The following is a 27,853-nucleotide window of genomic DNA, read 5'->3' as shown; positions in this document are numbered from 1 at the left end:
TCAATTTCTATGTGAGGCAATGCAAAAGTGTTGTTGTCACGCTCTGCCATTTTCACTGAAGGAACATCAGCATGTACTTGTGCAGCTACCTTAGGCTCTACGGAGGCAAAATAGCTACCAAATGATTCAACTGTACCTTCGTCAACAGTTTCAGGGAAAGTAGAGATGTTCGATCCTAAGCCGATTGCGTAATTTACCGTGTCCCAATGTTTTTTTGTATTTACATGCGCCTGCTTCACGAGAGATGAATAACATGTTTTTTTCCTTTTCCTCATAGAGAACATAGATAGCTTTAGATAGCGTTTAAATTGAGTTAGGTAAGATTCGTTTGATGTGAACTGTTACCATTTGTGGTACCATTTATGTTTTTACAATGTTAATATTTCAGTGTTCATCCAAGGACACTTTGGGTAGATGTATTTTTATGGGTCGTCACAGACCGCCGTTTAACGGCATTTTTAAGTGTATCTAGAAATTTCATGTACTCGGTATCAACGTGTTTATCATATGCCGTAATGAAATCTGTTCGTTCTAATATTTCACGCAGCCGGACCTAGTCTATCTTACTCAGTGTTTTACTATGTGCCGAATGTGTTGTTTCTCAATAGGAACAATAATGGATTAATGGTCTGCAATCAACTCGCCGCAAGGACCAGCCTGCGCAGCTTAAGTAATATGGCACAGGATGGGATCTAGTTAGTAGTTGAGGTATCGGGGCGCGAGTTGCTTCTGTTTAAAAAGCTTTCTCCGAACGTATTAATGCTCTTTCGAACAGCTTACGCCTATACGCCACGCTGTTACGGATCCGTACGCCGACAACGGCGCGCGCAGGCGCAGGTTAGACTTTTCTGACAGTAACGCTATTATTGCGCGATGATGCACAGGAGCGGTAACTGCGCTCGGACTGCCACTGCGGCAACACCAGATACGCTTGCTCATCGATATCGCGCCAATCAACAACGTAAACCTTTCTTTTGATTGGAATGGTAGGCCCTGCCCAAACGGGCAAGGCCTCTCAAAAATTGGCCTATAGGCTCATTGGAGTGTCCCTCCCCACGGTAATCTTTAGTAAAAGGCGAAAGATTAATACGTGGATTTGAGGAGAGACCTGAGCGATGAAATTACCTATGCTGTGCGAGACTGGTCTGCTAAATGGTGTCACTTACTTGGCCAAGCGAACCTTCAAGCTATTCTCAAATTTGCATGCTGAAACCTCAACTCATGTTATTCTTTAGCAAGTGTATACCTACCTGGGCTTTTCGACATGTACTTGTTAATAGAGAAATTTTAAATGTTTCCGTATTCACGTTTAAAAGCTAATAACAGTGTTAAAAATAGCCCGGATTGCTTGCACTGCACGACTGCCATTTTTATGCGCTGCTGTCGCCATCTGGTGTTGAACATCGAAGATTTAAACGCATGCGCTGGCCTGTTTTTTTACCGGATACTTTTTATTATTAGTTCTAAAATCCAGTACACACGCAGTTGGTCCCACCCATAGCCTTCAAGGCTAGTGATGGGCCCACACTCTAAACAAGTACTATAATACTGGCAGACTTTTTGTTGAATGGGCTCAATCACAACACACTTCAGTGACACGCAAGAAAATTGGCAAGCTTCAGTATATAACTTTGTGGTATATTCGACCGAAGCAGAGTCCAAAGTCCAAAGAACGACCAAAGCACCGACAGGGCATCAAAAATAAAAACAAGCTGTTTCTTTTTTTGTAAACTTATTTACACGCTTCTTCATTCCAGTAGTTCCATAGTAAAGAGGAAAAGATGTTTTAACGATGCTAAAATATCATTCCTTTGCATTACTTCGTTTGGAACTTCATTACACACGTAGTTTCCTTTATATTGTATAGGTCTATGGCTGTATGTATAATGAGAAGGCGGGAAGGTAAATAGGCTGTTTGTAGCTGCTCCTGTTTGTTTCATTGATAATCTGAAAATAGTAAGCAGCAGCTCGTTATTGGACCTTATTAATCCATTTACTACTTCAGCTATCTTCAATTTATGTGAAATTGATACGGATAACATCCGTAGCTGTTCAGAAAGGACATACATGGGTGAGAATTTATTGAATAATTTATCATACGAATAGCACGTTATTGAAGGCGACAAACATGGTCTCAATATGTTTTGTATGTCTTGCCCCTCGTTTGCAGGCAATAGCACAAATCGCTGAGCGCAAATGAGAAATACAGAACGCGTGAAATCGAAAGACCAAAGCACTCTACAGCTTTTAGTAATACATGACAGCCATGACTTCATTTGGAGCAGACAGTAATAATTTGTTCCTTCCAGTGCATATCAGACTCAAACACAGCACCAAGATATAACTTGCATTGCGTCACGCTGAGCGCATTCTTGTTGTTAATAATTGATGCAACGTGGTGATAATTTATATTATTCGCGAGTGAAACACGGCGTACTTTATTTTCTGGTTATAAAGAGTCAGCTGATTACTTATGTACATTTGTGATACTTGGCTAAGTTCTTCATTAAATGTACATTTCAGTTCCTCTAAATTATCGCCTGTGGAAAGTAATGCTATGTCATCGGCATGCATAATAGGTTCAGAATCCTTCAGACCTGACGGAAGATCGTTATTATAAAGAAAACAGAGGCCCAGCAAGGAACCTTGCAGAAGCCAGAAAATAGTGTTTTGTAGTAAAGAGGTTAGATTGTTTACAGCAACATATTGTTTCCTATTTGAAAAATAACATTTAATTGGATTATAAATATTTCCTTTCAGACACTAATTTTCCAATTTCTGTTGCACAGTATTGTCTGATCTACCGCATCGAAAGCTTTGGATACATCTAAGTAAACTACTAAGGCTAGTTTGTTATTATGCAGTGCAGTATTTATGAGTTGTGTAAGAACAACAACTGCGAAAGACGTTGATCTTTGGCGCCAGAAGCCATGCTGATTAGGACAGATGATGTTATATTTCTTTTAAAAATTTTGTATACGCTTACAAAGTGTCTTTACAAAAACTGTATTGATTGCATTTAGCAGCGATATAGGCCTGTACTTTTCTATGTCGGATCGCTCACCGCTATTAAAGATGGATATGACCTTCTTGACCTGCAGTTGATCAGGATACACTCCATTTTCCAACGTATGGTTTAAGATATGCAGTAGATAGATTCCCAGCATATCAAAGTTGTTTTTTATCAGCCTAACAGGTAATGCATCAATCAGGTTCTGCCGCCTTAGAGACTGAAGGGTTGTTTACTGTTGTAACTAATTCTTCAATTTCTATGTGAGGCAATGCAAAAGTGTTGTTGTCACGCTCTGCCATTTTCACTGAAGGAACATCAGCATGTACTTGTGCAGCTACCTTAGGCTCTACGGAGGCAAAATAGGTACCAAATGATTCAACTGTACCTTCGTCAACAGTTTCAGGGAAAGTAGAGATGTTCGATCCTAAGCCGATTGCGTAATTTACCGTGTCCCAATGTTTTTTTTGTATTTACATGCGCCTGCTTCACGAGAGATGAATAACATGTTTTTTTCCTTTTCCTCATAGAGAACATAGATAGCTTTAGATAGCGTTTAAATTGAGTTAGGTAAGATTCGTTTGATGTGAACTGTTACCATTTGTGGTACCATTTATGTTTTTACAATGTTAATATTTCAGTGTTCATCCAAGGACACTTTGGGTAGATGTATTTTTATGGGTCGTCACAGACCGCCGTTTAACGGCATTTTTAAGTGTATCTAGAAATTTCATGTACTCGGTATCAACGTGTTTATCATATGCCGTAATGAAATCTGTTCGTTCTAATATTTCACGCAGCCGGACCTAGTCTATCTTACTCAGTGTTTTACTATGTGCCGAATGTGTTGTTTCTCAATAGGAACAATAATGGATTAATGGTCTGCAATCAACTCGCCGCAAGGACCAGCCTGCGCAGCTTAAGTAATATGGTACAGGATGGGATCTAGTTAGTAGTTGAGGTATCGGGGCGCGAGTTGCTTCTGTTTAAAAAGCTTTCTCCGAACGTATTAATGCTCTTTCGAACAGCTTACGCCTATACGCCACGCTGTTACGGATCCGTACGCCGACAACGGCGCGCGCAGGCGCAGGTTAGACTTTTCTGACAGTAACGCTATTATTGCGCGATGATGCACAGGAGCGGTAACTGCGCTCGGACTGCCACTGCGGCAACACCAGATACGCTTGCTCATCGATATCGCGCCAATCAACAACGTAAATCTTTCTTTTGATTGGAATGGTAGGCCCTGCCCAAACGGGCAAGGCCTCTCAAAAATTGGCCTATAGGCTCATTGGAGTGTCCCTCTCCACGGTAATCTTTAGTAAAAGGCGAAAGATTAATACGTGGATTTGAGGAGAGACCTGAGCGATGAAATTACCTATGCTGTGCGAGACTGGTCTGCTAAATGGTGTCACTTACTTGGCCAAGCGAACCTTCAAGCTATTCTCAAATTTGCATGCTGAAACCTCAACTCATGTTATTCTTTAGCAAGTGTATACCTACCTGGGCTTTTCGACATGTACTTGTTAATAGAGAAATTTTAAATGTTTCCGTATTCACGTTTAAAAGCTAATAACAGTGTTAAAAATAGCCCGGATTGCTTGCACTGCACGACTGCCATTTTTATGCGCTGCTGTCGCCATCTGGTGTTGAACATCGAAGATTTAAACGCATGCGCTGGCCTGTTTTTTTACCGGATACTTTTTATTATTAGTTCTAAAATCCAGTACACACGCAGTTGGTCCCACCCATAGCCTTCAAGGCTAGTGATGGGCCCACACTCTAAACAAGTACTATAATACTGGCAGACTTTTTGTTGAATGGGCTCAATCACAACACACTTCAGTGACACGCAAGAAAATTGGCAAGCTTCAGTATATAACTTTGTGGTATATTCGACCGAAGCAGAGTCCAAAGTCCAAAGAACGACCAAAGCACCGACAGGGCATCAAAAATAAAAACAAGCTGTTTCTTTTTTTGTAAACTTATTTACACGCTTCTTCATTCCAGTAGTTCCATAGTAAAGAGGAAATGATGTTTTAACGATGCTAAAATATCATTCCTTTGCATTACTTCGTTTGGAACTTCATTACACACGTAGTTTCCTTTATATTGTATAGGTCTATGGCTGTATGTATAATGAGAAGGCGGGAAGGTAAATAGGCTGTTTGTAGCTGCTCCTGTTTGTTTCATTGATAATCTGAAAATAGTAAGCAGCAGCTCGTTATTGGACCTTATTAATCCATTTACTACTTCAGCTATCTTCAATTTATGTGAAATTGATACGGATAACATCCGTAGCTGTTCAGAAAGGACATACATGGGTGAGAATTTCTTGAATAATTTATCATACGAATAGCACGTTATTGAAGGCGACAAACATGGTCTCAATATGTTTTGTATGTCTTGCCCCTCGTTTGCAGGCAATAGCACAAATCGCTGAGCGCAAATGAGAAATACAGAACGCGTGAAATCGAAAGACCAAAGCACTCTACAGCTTTTAGTAATACATGACAGCCATGACTTCATTTGGAGCAGACAGTAATAATTTGTTCCTTCCAGTGCATATCAGACTCAAACACAGCACCAAGATATAACTTGCATTGCGTCACGCTGAGCGCATTCTTGTTGTTAATAATTGATGCAACGTGGTGATAATTTATATTATTCGCGAGTGAAACACGGCGTACTTTATTTTCTGGTTATAAAGAGTCAGCTGATTACTTATGTACATTTGTGATACTTGGCTAAGTTCTTCATTAAATGTACATTTCAGTTCCTCTAAATTATCGCCTGTGGAAAGTAATGCTATGTCATCGGCATGCATAATAGGTTCAGAATCCTTCAGACCTGACGGAAGATCGTTATTATAAAGAAAACAGAGGCCCAGCAAGGAACCTTGCAGAAGCCAGAAAATAGTGTTTTGTAGTAGAGAGGTTAGATTGTTTACAGCAACATATTGTTTCCTATTTGAAAAATAACATTTAATTGGATTATAAATATTTCCTTTCAGACACTAATTTTCCAATTTCTGTTGCACAGTATTGTCTGATCTACCGCATCGAAAGCTTTGGATACATCTAAGTAAACTACTAAGGCTAGTTTGTTATTATGCAGTGCAGTGTTTATGAGTTGTGTAAGAACAACAACTGCGAAAGACGTTGATCTTTGGCGCCAGAAGCCATGCTGATTAGGACAGATGATGTTATATTTCTTTTAAAAATTTTGTATACGCTTACAAAGTGTCTTTACAAAAACTGTATTGATTGCATTTAGCAGCGATATAGGCCTGTACTTTTCTATGTCGGATCGCTCACCGCTATTAAAGATGGATATGACCTTCTTGACCTGCAGTTGATCAGGATACACTCCATTTTCCAACGTATGGTTTAAGATATGCAGTAGATAGATTCCCAGCATATCAAAGTTGTTTTTTATCAGCCTAACAGGTAATGCATCAATCAGGTTCTGCCGCCTTAGAGACTGAAGGGTTGTTTACTGTTGTAACTAATTCTTCAATTTCTATGTGAGGCAATGCAAAAGTGTTGTTGTCACGCTCTGCCATTTTCACTGAAGGAACATCAGCATGTACTTGTGCAGCTACCTTAGGCTCTACGGAGGCAAAATAGGTACCAAATGATTCAACTGTACCTTCGTCAACAGTTTCAGGGAAAGTAGAGATGTTCGATCCTAAGCCGATTGCGTAATTTACCGTGTCCCAATGTTTTTTTTGTATTTACATGCGCCTGCTTCACGAGAGATGAATAATATGTTTTTTTCCTTTTCCTCATAGAGAACATAGATAGCTTTAGATAGCGTTTAAATTGAGTTAGGTAAGATTCGTTTGATGTGAACTGTTACCATTTGTGGTACCATTTATGTTTTTACAATGTTAATATTTCAGTGTTCATCCAAGGACACTTTGGGTAGATGTATTTTTATGGGTCGTCACAGACCGCCGTTTAACGGCATTTTAAGTGTATCTAGAAATTTCATGTACTCGGTATCAACGTGTTTATCATATGCCGTAATGAAATCTGTTCGTTCTAATATTTCACGCAGCCGGACCTAGTCTATCTTACTCAGTGTTTTACTATGTGCCGAATGTGTTGTTTCTCAATAGGAACAATAATGGATTAATGGTCTGCAATCAACTCGCCGCAAGGACCAGCCTGCGCAGCTTAAGTAATATGGTACAGGATGGGATCTAGTTAGTAGTTGAGGTATCGGGGCGCGAGTTGCTTCTGTTTAAAAAGCTTTCTCCGAACGTATTAATGCTCTTTCGAACAGCTTACGCCTATACGCCACGCTGTTACGGATCCGTACGCCGACAACGGCGCGCGCAGGCGCAGGTTAGACTTTTCTGACAGTAACGCTATTATTGCGCGATGATGCACAGGAGCGGTAACTGCGCTCGGACTGCCACTGCGGCAACACCAGATACGCTTGCTCATCGATATCGCGCCAATCAACAACGTAAATCTTTCTTTTGATTGGAATGGTAGGCCCTGCCCAAACGGGCAAGGCCTCTCAAAAATTGGCCTATAGGCTCATTGGAGTGTCCCTCTCCACGGTAATCTTTAGTAAAAGGCGAAAGATTAATACGTGGATTTGAGGAGAGACCTGAGCGATGAAATTACCTATGCTGTGCGAGACTGGTCTGCTAAATGGTGTCACTTACTTGGCCAAGCGAACCTTCAAGCTATTCTCAAATTTGCATGCTGAAACCTCAACTCATGTTATTCTTTAGCAAGTGTATACCTACCTGGGCTTTTCGACATGTACTTGTTAATAGAGAAATTTTAAATGTTTCCGTATTCACGTTTAAAAGCTAATAACAGTGTTAAAAATAGCCCGGATTGCTTGCACTGCACGACTGCCATTTTTATGCGCTGCTGTCGCCATCTGGTGTTGAACATCGAAGATTTAAACGCATGCGCTGGCCTGTTTTTTTACCGGATACTTTTTATTATTAGTTCTAAAATCCAGTACACACGCAGTTGGTCCCACCCATAGCCTTCAAGGCTAGTGATGGGCCCACACTCTAAACAAGTACTATAATACTGGCAGACTTTTTGTTGAATGGGCTCAATCACAACACACTTCAGTGACACGCAAGAAAATTGGCAAGCTTCAGTATATAACTTTGTGGTATATTCGACCGAAGCAGAGTCCAAAGTCCAAAGAACGACCAAAGCACCGACAGGGCATCAAAAATAAAAACAAGCTGTTTCTTTTTTTGTAAACTTATTTACACGCTTCTTCATTCCAGTAGTTCCATAGTAAAGAGGAAATGATGTTTTAACGATGCTAAAATATCATTCCTTTGCATTACTTCGTTTGGAACTTCATTACACACGTAGTTTCCTTTATATTGTATAGGTCTATGGCTGTATGTATAATGAGAAGGCGGGAAGGTAAATAGGCTGTTTGTAGCTGCTCCTGTTTGTTTCATTGATAATCTGAAAATAGTAAGCAGCAGCTCGTTATTGGACCTTATTAATCCATTTACTACTTCAGCTATCTTCAATTTATGTGAAATTGATACGGATAACATCCGTAGCTGTTCAGAAAGGACATACATGGGTGAGAATTTCTTGAATAATTTATCATACGAATAGCACGTTATTGAAGGCGACAAACATGGTCTCAATATGTTTTGTATGTCTTGCCCCTCGTTTGCAGGCAATAGCACAAATCGCTGAGCGCAAATGAGAAATACAGAACGCGTGAAATCGAAAGACCAAAGCACTCTACAGCTTTTAGTAATACATGACAGCCATGACTTCATTTGGAGCAGACAGTAATAATTTGTTCCTTCCAGTGCATATCAGACTCAAACACAGCACCAAGATATAACTTGCATTGCGTCACGCTGAGCGCATTCTTGTTGTTAATAATTGATGCAACGTGGTGATAATTTATATTATTCGCGAGTGAAACACGGCGTACTTTATTTTCTGGTTATAAAGAGTCAGCTGATTACTTATGTACATTTGTGATACTTGGCTAAGTTCTTCATTAAATGTACATTTCAGTTCCTCTAAATTATCGCCTGTGGAAAGTAATGCTATGTCATCGGCATGCATAATAGGTTCAGAATCCTTCAGACCTGACGGAAGATCGTTATTATAAAGAAAACAGAGGCCCAGCAAGGAACCTTGCAGAAGCCAGAAAATAGTGTTTTGTAGTAGAGAGGTTAGATTGTTTACAGCAACATATTGTTTCCTATTTGAAAAATAACATTTAATTGGATTATAAATATTTCCTTTCAGACACTAATTTTCCAATTTCTGTTGCACAGTATTGTCTGATCTACCGCATCGAAAGCTTTGGATACATCTAAGTAAACTACTAAGGCTAGTTTGTTATTATGCAGTGCAGTGTTTATGAGTTGTGTAAGAACAACAACTGCGAAAGACGTTGATCTTTGGCGCCAGAAGCCATGCTGATTAGGACAGATGATGTTATATTTCTTTTAAAAATTTTGTATACGCTTACAAAGTGTCTTTACAAAAACTGTATTGATTGCATTTAGCAGCGATATAGGCCTGTACTTTTCTATGTCGGATCGCTCACCGCTATTAAAGATGGATATGACCTTCTTGACCTGCAGTTGATCAGGATACACTCCATTTTCCAACGTATGGTTCAAGATATGCAGTAGATAGATTCCCAGCATATCAAAGTTGTTTTTTATCAGCCTAACAGGTAATGCATCAATCAGGTTCTGCCGCCTTAGAGACTGAAGGGTTGTTTACTGTTGTAACTAATTCTTCAATTTCTATGTGAGGCAATGCAAAAGTGTTGTTGTCACGCTCTGCCATTTTCACTGAAGGAACATCAGCATGTACTTGTGCAGCTACCTTAGGCTCTACGGAGGCAAAATAGGTACCAAATGATTCAACTGTACCTTCGTCAACAGTTTCAGGGAAAGTAGAGATGTTCGATCCTAAGCCGATTGCGTAATTTACCGTGTCCCAATGTTTTTTTGTATTTACATGCGCCTGCTTCACGAGAGATGAATAACATGTTTTTTTCCTTTTCCTCATAGAGAACATAGATAGCTTTAGATAGCGTTTAAATTGAGTTAGGTAAGATTCGTTTGATGTGAACTGTTACCATTTGTGGTACCATTTATGTTTTTACAATGTTAATATTTCAGTGTTCATCCAAGGACACTTTGGGTAGATGTATTTTTATGGGTCGTCACAGACCGCCGTTTAACGGCATTTTTAAGTGTATCTAGAAATTTCATGTACTCGGTATCAACGTGTTTATCATATGCCGTAATGAAATCTGTTCGTTCTAATATTTCACGCAGCCGGACCTAGTCTATCTTACTCAGTGTTTTACTATGTGCCGAATGTGTTGTTTCTCAATAGGAACACTAATGGATTAATGGTCTGCAATCAACTCGCCGCAAGGACCAGCCTGCGCAGCTTAAGTAATATGGCACAGGATGGGATCTAGTTAGTAGTTGAGGTATCGGGGCGCGAGTTGCTTCTGTTTAAAAAGCTTTCTCCGAACGTATTAATGCTCTTTCGAACAGCTTACGCCTATACGCCACGCTGTTACGGATCCGTACGCCGACAACGGCGCGCGCAGGCGCAGGTTAGACTTTTCTGACAGTAACGCTATTATTGCGCGATGATGCACAGGAGCGGTAACTGCGCTCGGACTGCCACTGCGGCAACACCAGATACGCTTGATCATCGATATCGCGCCAATCAACAACGTAAATCTTTCTTTTGATTGGAATGGTAGGCCCTGCCCAAACGGGCAAGGCCTCTCAAAAATTGGCCTATAGGCTCATTGGAGTGTCCCTCCCCACGGTAATCTTTAGTAAAAGGCGAAAGATTAATACGTGGATTTGAGGAGAGACCTGAGCGATGAAATTACCTATGCTGTGCGAGACTGGTCTGCTAAATGGTGTCACTTACTTGGCCAAGCGAACCTTCAAGCTATTCTCAAATTTGCATGCTGAAACCTCAACTCATGTTATTCTTTAGCAAGTGTATACCTGCCTGGGCTTTTCGACATGTACTTGTTAATAGAGAAATTTTAAATGTTTCCGTATTCACGTTTAAAAGCTAATAACAGTGTTAAAAATAGCCCGGATTGCTTGCACTGCACGACTGCCATTTTTATGCGCTGCTGTCGCCATCTGGTGTTGAACATCGAAGATTTAAACGCATGCGCTGGCCTGTTTTTTTACCGGATACTTTTTATTATTAGTTCTAAAATCCAGTACACACGCAGTTGGTCCCACCCATAGCCTTCAAGGCTAGTGATGGGCCCACACTCTAAACAAGTACTATAATACTGGCAGACTTTTTGTTGAATGGGCTCAATCACAACACACTTCAGTGACACGCAAGAAAATTGGCAAGCTTCAGTATATAACTTTGTGGTATATTCGACCGAAGCAGAGTCCAAAGTCCAAAGAACGACCAAAGCACCGACAGGGCATCAAAAATAAAAACAAGCTGTTTCTTTTGTTGTAATCTTATTTACACGCTTCTTCATTCCAGTAGTTCCATAGTAAAGAGGAAAAGATGTTTTAACGATGCTAAAATATCATTCCTTTGCATTACTTCGTTTGGAACTTCATTACACACGTAGTTTCCTTTATATTGTATAGGTCTATGGCTGTATGTATAATGAGAAGGCGGGAAGGTAAATAGGCTGTTTGTAGCTGCTCCTGTTTGTTTCATTGATAATCTGAAAATAGTAAGCAGCAGCTCGTTATTGGACCTTATTAATCCATTTACTACTTCAGCTATCTTCAATTTATGTGAAATTGATACGGATAACATCCGTAGCTGTTCAGAAAGGACATACATGGGTGAGAATTTCTTGAATAATTTATCATACGAATAGCACGTTATTGAAGGCGACAAACATGGTCTCAATATGTTTTGTATGTCTTGCCCCTCGTTTGCAGGCAATAGCACAAATCGCTGAGCGCAAATGAGAAATACAGAACGCGTGAAATCGAAAGACCAAAGCACTCTACAGCTTTTAGTAATACATGACAGCCATGACTTCATTTGGAGCAGACAGTAATAATTTGTTCCTTCCAGTGCATATCAGACTCAAACACAGCACCAAGATATAACTTGCATTGCGTCACGCTGAGCGCATTCTTGTTGTTAATAATTGATGCAACGTGGTGATAATTTATATTATTCGCGAGTGAAACACGGCGTACTTTATTTTCTGGTTATAAAGAGTCAGCTGATTACTTATGTACCATTGTGATACTTGGCTAAGTTCTTCATTAAATGTACATTTCAGTTCCTCTAAATTATCGCCTGTGGAAAGTAATGCTATGTCATCGGCATGCATAATAGGTTCAGAATCCTTCAGACCTGACGGAAGATCGTTATTATAAAGAAAACAGAGGCCCAGCAAGGAACCTTGCAGAAGCCAGAAAATAGTGTTTTGTAGTAGAGAGGTTAGATTGTTTACAGCAACATATTGTTTCCTATTTGAAAAATAACATTTAATTGGATTATAAATATTTCCTTTCAGACACTAATTTTCCAATTTCTGTTGCACAGTATTGTCTGATCTACTGCATCGAAAGCTTTGGATACATCTAAGTAAACTACTAAGGCTAGTTTCTTATTATGCAGTGCAGTATTTATGAGTTGTGTAAGAACAACAACTGCGAAAGACGTTGATCTTTGGCGCCAGAAGCCATGCTGATTAGGACAGATGATGTTATATTTCTTTTAAAAATTTTGTATACGCTTACAAAGTGTCTTTACAAAAACTGTATTGATTGCATTTAGCAGCGATATAGGCCTGTACTTTTCTATGTCGGATCGCTCACCGCTATTAAAGATGGATATGACCTTCTTGACCTGCAGTTGATCAGGATACACTCCATTTTCCAACGTATGGTTTAAGATATGCAGTAGATAGATTCCCAGCATATCAAAGTTGTTTTTTATCAGCCTAACAGGTAATGCATCAATCAGGTTCTGCCGCCTTAGAGACTGAAGGGTTGTTTACTGTTGTAACTAATTCTTCAATTTCTATGTGAGGCAATGCAAAAGTGTTGTTGTCACGCTCTGCCATTTTCACTGAAGGAACATCAGCATGTACTTGTGCAGCTACCTTAGGCTCTACGGAGGCAAAATAGGTACCAAATGATTCAACTGTACCTTCGTCAACAGTTTCAGGGAAAGTAGAGATGTTCGATCCTAAGCCGATTGCGTAATTTACCGTGTCCCAATGTTTTTTTGTATTTACATGCGCCTGCTTCACGAGAGATGAATAACATGTTTTTTTCCTTTTCCTCATAGAGAACATAGATAGCTTTAGATAGCGTTTAAATTGAGTTAGGTAAGATTCGTTTGATGTGAACTGTTACCATTTGTGGTACCATTTATGTTTTTACAATGTTAATATTTCAGTGTTCATCCAAGGACACTTTGGGTAGATGTATTTTTATGGGTCGTCACAGACCGCCGTTTAACGGCATTTTTAAGTGTATCTAGAAATTTCATGTACTCGGTATCAACGTGTTTATCATATGCCGTAATGAAATCTGTTCGTTCTAATATTTCACGCAGCCGGACCTAGTCTATCTTACTCAGTGTTTTACTATGTGCCGAATGTGTTGTTTCTCAATAGGAACAATAATGGATTAATGGTCTGCAATCAACTCGCCGCAAGGACCAGCCTGCGCAGCTTAAGTAATATGGCACAGGATGGGATCTAGTTAGTAGTTGAGGTATCGGGGCGCGAGTTGCTTCTGTTTAAAAAGCTTTCTCCGAACGTATTAATGCTCTTTCGAACAGCTTACGCCTATACGCCACGCTGTTACGGATCCGTACGCCGACAACGGCGCGCGCAGGCGCAGGTTAGACTTTTCTGACAGTAACGCTATTATTGCGCGATGATGCACAGGAGCGGTAACTGCGCTCGGACTGCCACTGCGGCAACACCAGATACGCTTGCTCATCGATATCGCGCCAATCAACAACGTAAATCTTTCTTTTGATTGGAATGGTAGGCCCTGCCCAAACGGGCAAGGCCTCTCAAAAATTGGCCTATAGGCTCATTGGAGTGTCCCTCCCCACGGTAATCTTTAGTAAAAGGCGAAAGATTAATACGTGGATTTGAGGAGAGACCTGAGCGATGAAATTACCTATGCTGTGCGAGACTGGTCTGCTAAATGGTGTCACTTACTTGGCCAAGCGAACCTTCAAGCTATTCTCAAATTTGCATGCTGAAACCTCAACTCATGTTATTCTTTAGCAAGTGTATACCTACCTGGGCTTTTCGACATGTACTTGTTAATAGAGAAATTTTAAATGTTTCCGTATTCACGTTTAAAAGCTAATAACAGTGTTAAAAATAGCCCGGATTGCTTGCACTGCACGACTGCCATTTTTATGCGCTGCTGTCGCCATCTGGTGTTGAACATCGAAGATTTAAACGCATGCGCTGGCCTGTTTTTTTACCGGATACTTTTTATTATTAGTTCTAAAATCCAGTACACACGCAGTTGGTCCCACCCATAGCCTTCAAGGCTAGTGATGGGCCCACACTCTAAACAAGTACTATAATACTGGCAGACTTTTTGTTGAATGGGCTCAATCACAACACACTTCAGTGACACGCAAGAAAATTGGCAAGCTTCAGTATATAACTTTGTGGTATATTCGACCGAAGCAGAGTCCAAAGTCCAAAGAACGACCAAAGCACCGACAGGGCATCAAAAATAAAAACAAGCTGTTTCTTTTTTTGTAAACTTATTTACACGCTTCTTCATTCCAGTAGTTCCATAGTAAAGAGGAAAAGATGTTTTAACGATGCTAAAATATCATTCCTTTGCATTACTTCGTTTGGAACTTCATTACACACGTAGTTTCCTTTATATTGTATAGGTCTATGGCTGTATGTATAATGAGAAGGCGGGAAGGTAAATAGGCTGTTTGTAGCTGCTCCTGTTTGTTTCATTGATAATCTGAAAATAGTAAGCAGCAGCTCGTTATTGGACCTTATTAATCCATTTACTACTTCAGCTATCTTCAATTTATGTGAAATTGATACGGATAACATCCGTAGCTGTTCAGAAAGGACATACATGGGTGAGAATTTCTTGAATAATTTATCATACGAATAGCACGTTATTGAAGGCGACAAACATGGTCTCAATATGTTTTGTATGTCTTGCCCCTCGTTTGCAGGCAATAGCACAAATCGCTGAGCGCAAATGAGAAATACAGAACGCGTGAAATCAAAAGACCAAAGCACTCTACAGCTTTTAGTAATACATGACAGCCATGACTTCATTTGGAGCAGACAGTAATAATTTGTTCCTTCCAGTGCATATCAGACTCAAACACAGCACCAAGATATAACTTGCATTGCGTCACGCTGAGCGCATTCTTGTTGTTAATAATTGATGCAACGTGGTGATAATTTATATTATTCGCGAGTGAAACACGGCGTACTTTATTTTCTGGTTATAAAGAGTCAGCTGATTACTTATGTACATTTGTGATACTTGGCTAAGTTCTTCATTAAATGTACATTTCAGTTCCTCTAAATTATCGCCTCTGGAAAGTAATGCTATGTCATCGGCATGCATAATAGGTTCAGAATCCTTCAGACCTGACGGAAGATCGTTATTATAAAGAAAACAGAGGCCCAGCAAGGAACCTTGCAGAAGCCAGAAAATAGTGTTTTGTAGTAGAGAGGTTAGATCGTTTACAGCAACATATTGTTTCCTATTTGAAAAATAACATTTAATTGGATTATAAATATTTCCTTTCAGACACTAATTTTCCAATTTCTGTTGCACAGTATTGTCTGATCTACCGCATCGAAAGCTTTGGATACATCTAAGTAAACTACTAAGGCTAGTTTGTTATTATGCAGTGCAGTGTTTATGAGTTGTGTAAGAACAACAACTGCGAAAGACGTTGATCTTTGGCGCCAGAAGCCATGCTGATTAGGACAGATGATGTTATATTTCTTTTAAAAATTTTGTATACGCTTACAAAGTGTCTTTACAAAAACTGTATTGATTGCATTTAGCAGCGATATAGGCCTGTACTTTTCTATGTCGGATCGCTCACAGCTATTAAAGATGGATATGACCTTCTTGACCTGCAGTTGATCAGGATACACTCCATTTTCCAACGTATGGTTTAAGATATGCAGTAGATAGATTCCCAGCATATCAAAGTTGTTTTTTATCAGCCTAACAGGTAATGCATCAATCAGGTTCTGCCGCCTTAGAGACTGAAGGGTTGTTTACTGTTGTAACTAATTCTTCAATTTCTATGTGAGGCAATGCAAAAGTGTTGTTGTCACGCTCTGCCATTTTCACTGAAGGAACATCAGCATGTACTTGTGCAGCTACCTTAGGCTCTACGGAGGCAAAATAGGTACCAAATGATTCAACTGTACCTTCGTCAACAGTTTCAGGGAAAGTAGAGATGTTCGATCCTAAGCCGATTGCGTAATTTACCGTGTCCCAATGTTTTTTTTGTATTTACATGCGCCTGCTTCACGAGAGATGAATAACATGTTTTTTTCCTTTTCCTCATAGAGAACATAGATAGCTTTAGATAGCGTTTAAATTGAGTTAGGTAAGATTCGTTTGATGTGAACTGTTACCATTTGTGGTACCATTTATGTTTTTACAATGTTAATATTTCAGTGTTCATCCAAGGACACTTTGGGTAGATGTATTTTTATGGGTCGTCACAGACCGCCGTTTAACGGCATTTTTAAGTGTATCTAGAAATTTCATGTACTCGGTATCAACGTGTTTATCATATGCCGTAATGAAATCTGTTCGTTCTAATATTTCACGCAGCCGGACCTAGTCTATCTTACTCAGTGTTTTACTATGTACCGAATGTAGTGTTTCTCAATAGGAACAATAATGGATTAATGGTCTGCAATCAACTCGCCGCAAGGACCAGCCTGCGCAGCTTAAGTAATATGGCACAGGATGGGATCTAGTTAGTAGTTGAGGTATCGGGGCGCGAGTTGCTTCTGTTTAAAACGCTTTCTCCGAACGTATTAATGCTCTTTCGAACAGCTTACGCCTATACGCCACGCTGTTACGGATCCGTACGCCGACAACGGCGCGCGCAGGCGCAGGTTAGACTTTTCTGACAGTAACGCTATTATTGCGCGATGATGCACAGGAGCGGTAACTGCGCTCGGACTGCCACTGCGGCAACACCAGATACGCTTGCTCATCGATATCGCGCCAATCAACAACGTAAATCTTTCTTTTGATTGGAATGGTAGGCCCTGCCCAAACGGGCAAGGCCTCTCAAAAATTGGCCTATAGGCTCATTGGAGTGTCCCTCCCCACGGTAATCTTTAGTAAAAGGCGAAAGATTAATACGTGGATTTGAGGAGAGACCTGAGCGATGAAATTACCTATGCTGTGCGAGACTGGTCTGCTAAATGGTGTCACTTACTTGGCCAAGCGAACCTTCAAGCTATTCTCAAATTTGCATGCTGAAACCTCAACTCATGTTATTCTTTAGCAAGTGTATACCTGCCTGGGCTTTTCGACATGTACTTGTTAATAGAGAAATTTTGAATGTTTCCGTATTCACGTTTAAAAGCTAATAACAGTGTTAAAAATAGCCCGGATTGCTTGCACTGCACGACTGCCATTTTTATGCGCTGCTGTCGCCATCTGGTGTTGAACATCGAAGATTTAAACGCATGCGCTGGCCTGTTTTTTTACCGGATACTTTTTATTATTAGTTCTAAAATCCAGTACACACGCAGTTGGTCCCACCCATAGCCTTCAAGGCTAGTGATGGGCCCACACTCTAAACAAGTACTATAATACTGGCAGACTTTTTGTTGAATGGGCTCAATCACAACACACTTCAGTGACACGCAAGAAAATTGGCAAGCTTCAGTATATAACTTTGTGGTATATTCGACCGAAGCAGAGTCCAAAGTCCAAAGAACGACCAAAGCACCGACAGGGCATCAAAAATAAAAACAAGCTGTTTCTTTTTTTGTAAACTTATTTACACGCTTCTTCATTCCAGTAGTTCCATAGTAAAGAGGAAAAGATGTTTTAACGATGCTAAAATATCATTCCTTTGCATTACTTCGTTTGGAACTTCATTACACACGTAGTTTCCTTTATATTGTATAGGTCTATGGCTGTATGTATAATGAGAAGGCGGGAAGGTAAATAGGCTGTTTGTAGCTGCTCCTGTTTGTTTCATTGATAATCTGAAAATAGTAAGCAGCAGCTCGTTATTGGACCTTATTAATCCATTTACTACTTCAGCTATCTTCAATTTATGTGAAATTGATACGGATAACATCCGTAGCTGTTCAGAAAGGACATACATGGGTGAGAATTTCTTGAATAATTTATCATACGAATAGCACGTTATTGAAGGCGACAAACATGGTCTCAATATGTTTTGTATGTCTTGCCCCTCGTTTGCAGGCAATAGCACAAATCGCTGAACGCAAATGAGAAATACAGAACGCGTGAAATCAAAAGACCAAAGCACTCTACAGCTTTTAGTAATACATGACAGCCATGACTTCATTTGGAGCAGACAGTAATAATTTGTTCCTTCCAGTGCATATCAGACTCAAACACAGCACCAAGATATAGCTTGCATTGCGTCACGCTGAGCGCATTCTTGTTGTTAATAATTGATGCAACGTGGTGATAATTTATATTATTCGCGAGTGAAACACGGCGTACTTTATTTTCTGGTTATAAAGAGTCAGCTGATTACTTATGTACCATTGTGATACTTGGCTAAGTTCTTCATTAAATGTACATTTCAGTTCCTCTAAATTATCGCCTGTGGAAAGTAATGCTATGTCATCGGCATGCATAATAGGTTCAGAATCCTTCAGACCTGACGGAAGATCGTTATTATAAAGAAAACAGAGGCCCAACAAGGAACCTTGCAGAAGCCAGAAAATAGTGTTTTGTAGTAGAGAGGTTAGATCGTTTACAGCAACATATTGTTTCCTATTTGAAAAATAACATTTAATTGGATTATAAATATTTCCTTTCAGACACTAATTTTCCAATTTCTGTTGCACAGTATTGTCTGATCTACCGCATCGAAAGCTTTGGATACATCTAAGTAAACTACTAAGGCTAGTTTGTTATTATGCAGTGCAGTGTTTATGAGTTGTGTAAGAACAACAACTGCGAAAGACGTTGATCTTTGGCGCCAGAAGCCATGCTGATTAGGACAGATGATGTTATATTTCTTTTAAAAATTTTGTATACGCTTACAAAGTGTCTTTACAAAAACTGTATTGATTGCATTTAGCAGCGATATAGGCCTGTACTTTTCTATGTCGGATCGCTCACAGCTATTAAAGATGGATATGACCTTCTTGACCTGCAGTTGATCAGGATACACTCCATTTTCCAACGTATGGTTTAAGATATGCAGTAGATAGATTCCCAGCATATCAAAGTTGTTTTTTATCAGCCTAACAGGTAATGCATCAATCAGGTTCTGCCGCCTTAGAGACTGAAGGGTTGTTTACTGTTGTAACTAATTCTTCAATTTCTATGTGAGGCAATGCAAAAGTGTTGTTGTCACGCTCTGCCATTTTCACTGAAGGAACATCAGCATGTACTTGTGCAGCTACCTTAGGCTCTACGGAGGCAAAATAGGTACCAAATGATTCAACTGTACCTTCGTCAACAGTTTCAGGGAAAGTAGAGATGTTCGATCCTAAGCCGATTGCGTAATTTACCGTGTCCCAATGTTTTTTTTGTATTTACATGCGCCTGCTTCACGAGAGATGAATAACATGTTTTTTTCCTTTTCCTCATAGAGAACATAGATAGCTTTAGATAGCGTTTAAATTGAGTTAGGTAAGATTCGTTTGATGTGAACTGTTACCATTTGTGGTACCATTTATGTTTTTACAATGTTAATATTTCAGTGTTCATCCAAGGACACTTTGGGTAGATGTATTTTTATGGGTCGTCACAGACCGCCGTTTAACGGCATTTTTAAGTGTATCTAGAAATTTCATGTACTCGGTATCAACGTGTTTATCATATGCCGTAATGAAATCTGTTCGTTCTAATATTTCACGCAGCCGGACCTAGTCTATCTTACTCAGTGTTTTACTATGTACCGAATGTAGTGTTTCTCAATAGGAACAATAATGGATTAATGGTCTGCAATCAACTCGCCGCAAGGACCAGCCTGCGCAGCTTAAGTAATATGGCACAGGATGGGATCTAGTTAGTAGTTGAGGTATCGGGGCGCGAGTTGCTTCTGTTTAAAACGCTTTCTCCGAACGTATTAATGCTCTTTCGAACAGCTTACGCCTATACGCCACGCTGTTACGGATCCGTACGCCGACAACGGCGCGCGCAGGCGCAGGTTAGACTTTTCTGACAGTAACGCTATTATTGCGCGATGATGCACAGGAGCGGTAACTGCGCTCGGACTGCCACTGCGGCAACACCAGATACGCTTGCTCATCGATATCGCGCCAATCAACAACGTAAATCTTTCTTTTGATTGGAATGGTAGGCCCTGCCCAAACGGGCAAGGCCTCTCAAAAATTGGCCTATAGGCTCATTGGAGTGTCCCTCCCCACGGTAATCTTTAGTAAAAGGCGAAAGATTAATACGTGGATTTGAGGAGAGACCTGAGCGATGAAATTACCTATGCTGTGCGAGACTGGTCTGCTAAATGGTGTCACTTACTTGGCCAAGCGAACCTTCAAGCTATTCTCAAATTTGCATGCTGAAACCTCAACTCATGTTATTCTTTAGCAAGTGTATACCTGCCTGGGCTTTTCGACATGTACTTGTTAATAGAGAAATTTTGAATGTTTCCGTATTCACGTTTAAAAGCTAATAACAGTGTTAAAAATAGCCCGGATTGCTTGCACTGCACGACTGCCATTTTTATGCGCTGCTGTCGCCATCTGGTGTTGAACATCGAAGATTTAAACGCATGCGCTGGCCTGTTTTTTTACCGGATACTTTTTATTATTAGTTCTAAAATCCAGTACACACGCAGTTGGTCCCACCCATAGCCTTCAAGGCTAGTGATGGGCCCACACTCTAAACAAGTACTATAATACTGGCAGACTTTTTGTTGAATGGGCTCAATCACAACACACTTCAGTGACACGCAAGAAAATTGGCAAGCTTCAGTATATAACTTTGTGGTATATTCGACCGAAGCAGAGTCCAAAGTCCAAAGAACGACCAAAGCACCGACAGGGCATCAAAAATAAAAACAAGCTGTTTCTTTTTTTGTAAACTTATTTACACGCTTCTTCATTCCAGTAGTTCCATAGTAAAGAGGAAAAGATGTTTTAACGATGCTAAAATATCATTCCTTTGCATTACTTCGTTTGGAACTTCATTACACACGTAGTTTCCTTTATATTGTATAGGTCTATGGCTGTATGTATAATGAGAAGGCGGGAAGGTAAATAGGCTGTTTGTAGCTGCTCCTGTTTGTTTCATTGATAATCTGAAAATAGTAAGCAGCAGCTCGTTATTGGACCTTATTAATCCATTTACTACTTCAGCTATCTTCAATTTATGTGAAATTGATACGGATAACATCCGTAGCTGTTCAGAAAGGACATACATGGGTGAGAATTTCTTGAATAATTTATCATACGAATAGCACGTTATTGAAGGCGACAAACATGGTCTCAATATGTTTTGTATGTCTTGCCCCTCGTTTGCAGGCAATAGCACAAATCGCTGAACGCAAATGAGAAATACAGAACGCGTGAAATCAAAAGACCAAAGCACTCTACAGCTTTTAGTAATACATGACAGCCATGACTTCATTTGGAGCAGACAGTAATAATTTGTTCCTTCCAGTGCATATCAGACTCAAACACAGCACCAAGATATAGCTTGCATTGCGTCACGCTGAGCGCATTCTTGTTGTTAATAATTGATGCAACGTGGTGATAATTTATATTATTCGCGAGTGAAACACGGCGTACTTTATTTTCTGGTTATAAAGAGTCAGCTGATTACTTATGTACCATTGTGATACTTGGCTAAGTTCTTCATTAAATGTACATTTCAGTTCCTCTAAATTATCGCCTGTGGAAAGTAATGCTATGTCATCGGCATGCATAATAGGTTCAGAATCCTTCAGACCTGACGGAAGATCGTTATTATAAAGAAAACAGAGGCCCAACAAGGAACCTTGCAGAAGCCAGAAAATAGTGTTTTGTAGTAGAGAGGTTAGATTGTTTACAGCAACATATTGTTTCCTATTTGAAAAATAACATTTAATTGGATTATAAATATTTCATTTCAGACACTAATTTTCCAATTTCTGTTGCACAGTATTGTCTGATCTACCGCATCGAAAGCTTTGGATACATCTAAGTAAACTACTAAGGCTAGTTTGTTATTATGCAGTGCAGTATTTATGAGTTGTGTAAGAACAACAACTGCGAAAGACGTTGATCTTTGGCGCCAGAAGCCATGCTGATTAGGACAGATGATGTTATATTTCTTTTAAAAATTTTGTATACGCTTACAAAGTGTCTTTACAAAAACTGTATTGATTGCATTTAGCAGCGATATAGGCCTGTACTTTTCTATGTCGGATCGCTCACCGCTATTAAAGATGGATATGACCTTCTTGACCTGCAGTTGATCAGGATACACTCCATTTTCCAACGTATGGTTTAAGATATGCAGTAGATAGATTCCCAGCATATCAAAGTTGTTTTTTATCAGCCTAACAGGTAATGCATCAATCAGGTTCTGCCGCCTTAGAGACTGATGGGTTGTTTACTGTTGTAACTAATTCTTCAATTTCTATGTGAGGCAATGCAAAAGTGTTGTTGTCACGCTCTGCCATTTTCACTGAAGGAACATCAGCATGTACTTGTGCAGCTACCTTAGGCTCTACGGAGGCAAAATAGGTACCAAATGATTCAACTGTACCTTCGTCAACAGTTTCAGGGAAAGTAGAGATGTTCGATCCTAAGCCGATTGCGTAATTTACCGTGTCCCAATGTTTTTTTGTATTTACATGCGCCTGCTTCACGAGAGATGAATAACATGTTTTTTTCCTTTTCCTCATAGAGAACATAGATAGCTTTAGATAGCGTTTAAATTGAGTTAGGTAAGATTCGTTTGATGTGAACTGTTACCATTTGTGGTACCATTTATGTTTTTACAATGTTAATATTTCAGTGTTCATCCAAGGACACTTTGGGTAGATGTATTTTTATGGGTCGTCACAGACCGCCGTTTAACGGCATTTTTAAGTGTATCTAGAAATTTCATGTACTCGGTATCAACGTGTTTATCATATGCCGTAATGAAATCTGTTCGTTCTAATATTTCACGCAGCCGGACCTAGTCTATCTTACTCAGTGTTTTACTATGTGCCGAATGTGTTGTTTCAGAATAGGAACAATAATGGATTAATGGTCTGCAATCAACTCGCCGCAAGGACCAGCCTGCGCAGCTTAAGTAATATGGCACAGGATGGGATCTAGTTAGTAGTTGAGGTATCGGGGCGCGAGTTTCTTCTGTTTAAAAAGCTTTCTCCGAACGTATTAATGCTCTTTCGAACAGCTTACGCCTATACGCCACGCTGTTACGGATCCGTACGCCGACAACGGCGCGCGCAGGCGCAGGTTAGACTTTTCTGACAGTAACGCTATTATTGCGCGATGATGCACAGGAGCGGTAACTGCGCTCGGACTGCCACTGCGGCAACACCAGATACGCTTGCTCATCGATATCGCGCCAATCAACAACGTAAATCTTTCTTTTGATTGGAATGGTAGGCCCTGCCCAAACGGGCAAGGCCTCTCAAAAATTGGCCTATAGGCTCATTGGAGTGTCCCTCCCCACGGTAATCTTTAGTAAAAGGCGAAAGATTAATACGTGGATTTGAGGAGAGACCTGAGCGATGAAATTACCTATGCTGTGCGAGACTGGTCTGCTAAATGGTGTCACTTACTTGGCCAAGCGAACCTTCAAGCTATTCTCAAATTTGCATGCTGAAACCTCAACTCATGTTATTCTTTAGCAAGTGTATACCTACCTGGGCTTTTCGACATGTACTTGTTAATAGAGAAATTTTAAATGTTTCCGTATTCACGTTTAAAAGCTAATAACAGTGTTAAAAATAGCCCGGATTGCTTGCACTGCACGACTGCCATTTTTATGCGCTGCTGTCGCCATCTGGTGTTGAACATCGAAGATTTAAACGCATGCGCTGGCCTGTTTTTTTACCGGATACTTTTTATTATTAGTTCTAAAATCCAGTACACACGCAGTTGGTCCCACCCATAGCCTTCAAGGCTAGTGATGGGCCCACACTCTAAACAAGTACTATAATACTGGCAGACTTTTTGTTGAATGGGCTCAATCACAACACACTTCAGTGACACGCAAGAAAATTGGCAAGCTTCAGTATATAACTTTGTGGTATATTCGACCGAAGCAGAGTCCAAAGTCCAAAGAACGACCAAAGCACCGACAGGGCATCAAAAATAAAAACAAGCTGTTTCTTTTTTTGTAAACTCATTTACACGCTTCTTCATTCCAGTAGTTCCATAGTAAAGAGGAAAAGATGTTTTAACGATGCTAAAATATCATTCCTTTGCATTACTTCGTTTGGAACTTCATTACACACGTAGTTTCCTTTATATTGTATAGGTCTATGGCTGTATGTATAATGAGAAGGCGGGAAGGTAAATAGGCTGTTTGTAGCTGCTCCTGTTTGTTTCATTGATAATCTGAAAATAGTAAGCAGCAGCTCGTTATTGGACCTTATTAATCCATTTACTACTTCAGCTATCTTCAATTTATGTGAAATTGATACGGATAACATCCGTAGCTGTTCAGAAAGGACATACATGGGTGAGAATTTATTGAATAATTTATCATACGAATAGCACGTTATTGAAGGCGACAAACATGGTCTCAATATGTTTTGTATGTCTTGCCCCTCGTTTGCAGGCAATAGCACAAATCGCTGAGCGCAAATGAGAAATACAGAACGCGTGAAATCGAAAGACCAAAGCACTCTACAGCTTTTAGTAATACATGACAGCCATGACTTCATTTGGAGCAGACAGTAATAATTTGTTCCTTCCAGTGCATATCAGACTCAAACACAGCACCAAGATATAACTTGCATTGCGTCACGCTGAGCGCATTCTTGTTGTTAATAATTGATGCAACGTGGTGATAATTTATATTATTCGCGAGTGAAACACGGCGTACTTTATTTTCTGGTTATAAAGAGTCAGCTGATTACTTATGTACATTTGTGATACTTGGCTAAGTTCTTCATTAAATGTACATTTCAGTTCCTCTAAATTATCGCCTGTGGAAAGTAATGCTATGTCATCGGCATGCATAATAGGTTCAGAATCCTTCAGACCTGACGGAAGATCGTTATTATAAAGAAAACAGAGGCCCAGCAAGGAACCTTGCAGAAGCCAGAAAATAGTGTTTTGTAGTAAAGAGGTTAGATTGTTTACAGCAACATATTGTTTCCTATTTGAAAAATAACATTTAATTGGATTATAAATATTTCCTTTCAGACACTAATTTTCCAATTTCTGTTGCACAGTATTGTCTGATCTACCGCATCGAAAGCTTTGGATACATCAAAGTAAACTACTAAGGCTAGTTTGTTATTATGCAGTGCAGTGTTTATGAGTTGTGTAAGAACAACAACTGCGAAAGACGTTGATCTTTGGCGCCAGAAGCCATGCTGATTAGGACAGATGATGTTATATTTCTTTTAAAAATTTTGTATACGCTTACAAAGTGTCTTTACAAAAACTGTATTGATTGCATTTAGCAGCGATATAGGCCTGTACTTTTCTATGTCGGATCGCTCACCGCTATTAAAGATGGATATGACCTTCTTGACCTGCAGTTGATCAGGATACACTCCATTTTCCAACGTATGGTTTAAGATATGCAGTAGATAGATTCCCAGCATATCAAAGTTGTTTTTTATCAGCCTAACAGGTAATGCATCAATCAGGTTCTGCCGCCTTAGAGACTGAAGGGTTGTTTACTGTTGTAACTAATTCTTCAATTTCTATGTGAGGCAATGCAAAAGTGTTGTTGTCACGCTCTGCCATTTTCACTGAAGGAACATCAGCATGTACTTGTGCAGCTACCTTAGGCTCTACGGAGGCAAAATAGGTACCAAATGATTCAACTGTACCTTCGTCAACAGTTTCAGGGAAAGTAGAGATGTTCGATCCTAAGCCGATTGCGTAATTTACCGTGTCCCAATGTTTTTTTGTATTTACATGCGCCTGCTTCACGAGAGATGAATAACATGTTTTTTTCCTTTTCCTCATAGAGAACATAGATAGCTTTAGATAGCGTTTAAATTGAGTTAGGTAAGATTCGTTTGATGTGAACTGTTACCATTTGTGGTACCATTTATGTTTTTACAATGTTAATATTTCAGTGTTCATCCAAGGACACTTTGGGTAGATGTATTTTTATGGGTCGTCACAGACCGCCGTTTAACGGCATTTTTAAGTGTATCTAGAAATTTCATGTACTCGGTATCAACGTGTTTATCATATGCCGTAATGAAATCTGTTCGTTCTAATATTTCACGCAGCCGGACCTAGTCTATCTTACTCAGTGTTTTACTATGTACCGAATGTAGTGTTTCTCAATAGGAACAATAATGGATTAATGGTCTGCAATCAACTCGCCGCAAGGACCAGCCTGCGCAGCTTAAGTAATATGGCACAGGATGGGATCTAGTTAGTAGTTGAGGTATCGGGGCGCGAGTTGCTTCTGTTTAAAAAGCTTTCTCCGAACGTATTAATGCTCTTTCGAACAGCTTACGCCTATACGCCACGCTGTTACGGATCCGTACGCCGACAACGGCGCGCGCAGGCGCAGGTTAGACTTTTCTGACAGTAACGCTATTATTGCGCGATGATGCACAGGAGCGGTAACTGCGCTCGGACTGCCACTGCGGCAACACCAGATACGCTTGCTCATCGATATCGCGCCAATCGACAACGTAAATCTTTTTTTTGATTGGAATGGTAGGCCCTGCCCAAACGGGCAAGGCCTCTCAAAAATTGGCCTATAGGCTCATTGGAGTTTCCCTCCCCACGGTAATCTTTAGTAAAAGGCGAAAGATTAATACGTGGATTTGAGGAGAGACCTGAGCGATGAAATTACCTATGCTGTGCGAGACTGGTCTGCTAAATGGTGTCACTTACTTGGCCAAGCGAACCTTCAAGCTATTCTCAAATTTGCATGCTGAAACCTCAACTCATGTTATTCTTTAGCAAGTGTATACCTGCCTGGGCTTTTCGACATGTACTTGTTAATAGAGAAATTTTAAATGTTTCCGTATTCACGTTTAAAAGCTAATAACAGTGTTAAAAATAGCCCGGATTGCTTGCACTGCACGACTGCCATTTTTATGCGCTGCTGTCGCCATCTGGTGTTGAACATCGAAGACTTAAACGCATGCGCTGGCCTGTTTTTTTACCGGATACTTTTTATTATTAGTTCTAAAATCCAGTACACACGCAGTTGGTCCCACCCATAGCCTTTAAGGCTAGTGATGGGCCCACACTCTAAACAAGTACTATAATACTGGCAGACTTTTTGTTGAATGGGCTCAATCACAACACACTTCAGTGACACGCAAGAAAATTGGCAAGCTTCAGTATATAACTTTGTGGTATATTCGACCGAAGCAGAGTCCAAAGTCCAAAGAACGACCAAAGCACCGACAGGGCATCAAAAATAAAAACAAGCTGTTTCTTTTTTTGTAAACTTATTTACACGCTTCTTCATTC

General features: G+C 40.0%; 9 non-coding genes across 9 annotated transcripts; all 9 read right to left on the bottom strand.

The window, feature by feature from the left end:
* Nucleotides 1-990: 990 nt before the first annotated feature.
* LOC139056523 (U5 spliceosomal RNA) lies at nucleotides 991-1,116 on the bottom strand. The gene has a single exon (XR_011512409.1). It is a non-coding gene; the product is annotated as a U5 spliceosomal RNA (small nuclear RNA).
* Nucleotides 1,117-4,253: 3,137 nt separating this feature from the next.
* LOC139056531 (U5 spliceosomal RNA) lies at nucleotides 4,254-4,379 on the bottom strand. Its single transcript, XR_011512417.1, has one exon. It is a non-coding gene; the product is annotated as a U5 spliceosomal RNA (small nuclear RNA).
* Nucleotides 4,380-7,515: 3,136 nt separating this feature from the next.
* On the bottom strand, nucleotides 7,516-7,641 carry LOC139056530 (U5 spliceosomal RNA). The gene has a single exon (XR_011512416.1). It is a non-coding gene; the product is annotated as a U5 spliceosomal RNA (small nuclear RNA).
* Nucleotides 7,642-10,777: 3,136 nt separating this feature from the next.
* Nucleotides 10,778-10,903, bottom strand: LOC139056522 (U5 spliceosomal RNA). The gene has a single exon (XR_011512408.1). It is a non-coding gene; the product is annotated as a U5 spliceosomal RNA (small nuclear RNA).
* A 3,136-nt stretch (nucleotides 10,904-14,039) lies between these two features.
* Nucleotides 14,040-14,165, bottom strand: LOC139056521 (U5 spliceosomal RNA). Its single transcript, XR_011512407.1, has one exon. It is a non-coding gene; the product is annotated as a U5 spliceosomal RNA (small nuclear RNA).
* A 3,137-nt stretch (nucleotides 14,166-17,302) lies between these two features.
* LOC139056520 (U5 spliceosomal RNA) lies at nucleotides 17,303-17,428 on the bottom strand. The gene has a single exon (XR_011512406.1). It is a non-coding gene; the product is annotated as a U5 spliceosomal RNA (small nuclear RNA).
* A 3,137-nt stretch (nucleotides 17,429-20,565) lies between these two features.
* LOC139056519 (U5 spliceosomal RNA) lies at nucleotides 20,566-20,691 on the bottom strand. Its single transcript, XR_011512405.1, has one exon. It is a non-coding gene; the product is annotated as a U5 spliceosomal RNA (small nuclear RNA).
* Nucleotides 20,692-23,827: 3,136 nt separating this feature from the next.
* On the bottom strand, nucleotides 23,828-23,953 carry LOC139056518 (U5 spliceosomal RNA). The gene has a single exon (XR_011512404.1). It is a non-coding gene; the product is annotated as a U5 spliceosomal RNA (small nuclear RNA).
* A 3,136-nt stretch (nucleotides 23,954-27,089) lies between these two features.
* On the bottom strand, nucleotides 27,090-27,215 carry LOC139056551 (U5 spliceosomal RNA). Its single transcript, XR_011512435.1, has one exon. It is a non-coding gene; the product is annotated as a U5 spliceosomal RNA (small nuclear RNA).
* Nucleotides 27,216-27,853: the final 638 nt, after the last annotated feature.

This window comes from Dermacentor albipictus, chromosome 2 (assembly GCF_038994185.2).
Source record: "Dermacentor albipictus isolate Rhodes 1998 colony chromosome 2, USDA_Dalb.pri_finalv2, whole genome shotgun sequence".
Taxonomy (NCBI): Eukaryota; Metazoa; Arthropoda; class Arachnida; order Ixodida; family Ixodidae; genus Dermacentor; species Dermacentor albipictus.
Note: the sequence above shows the minus strand (reverse complement) of the source record. Positions and strands in the feature narration are given on the sequence as shown.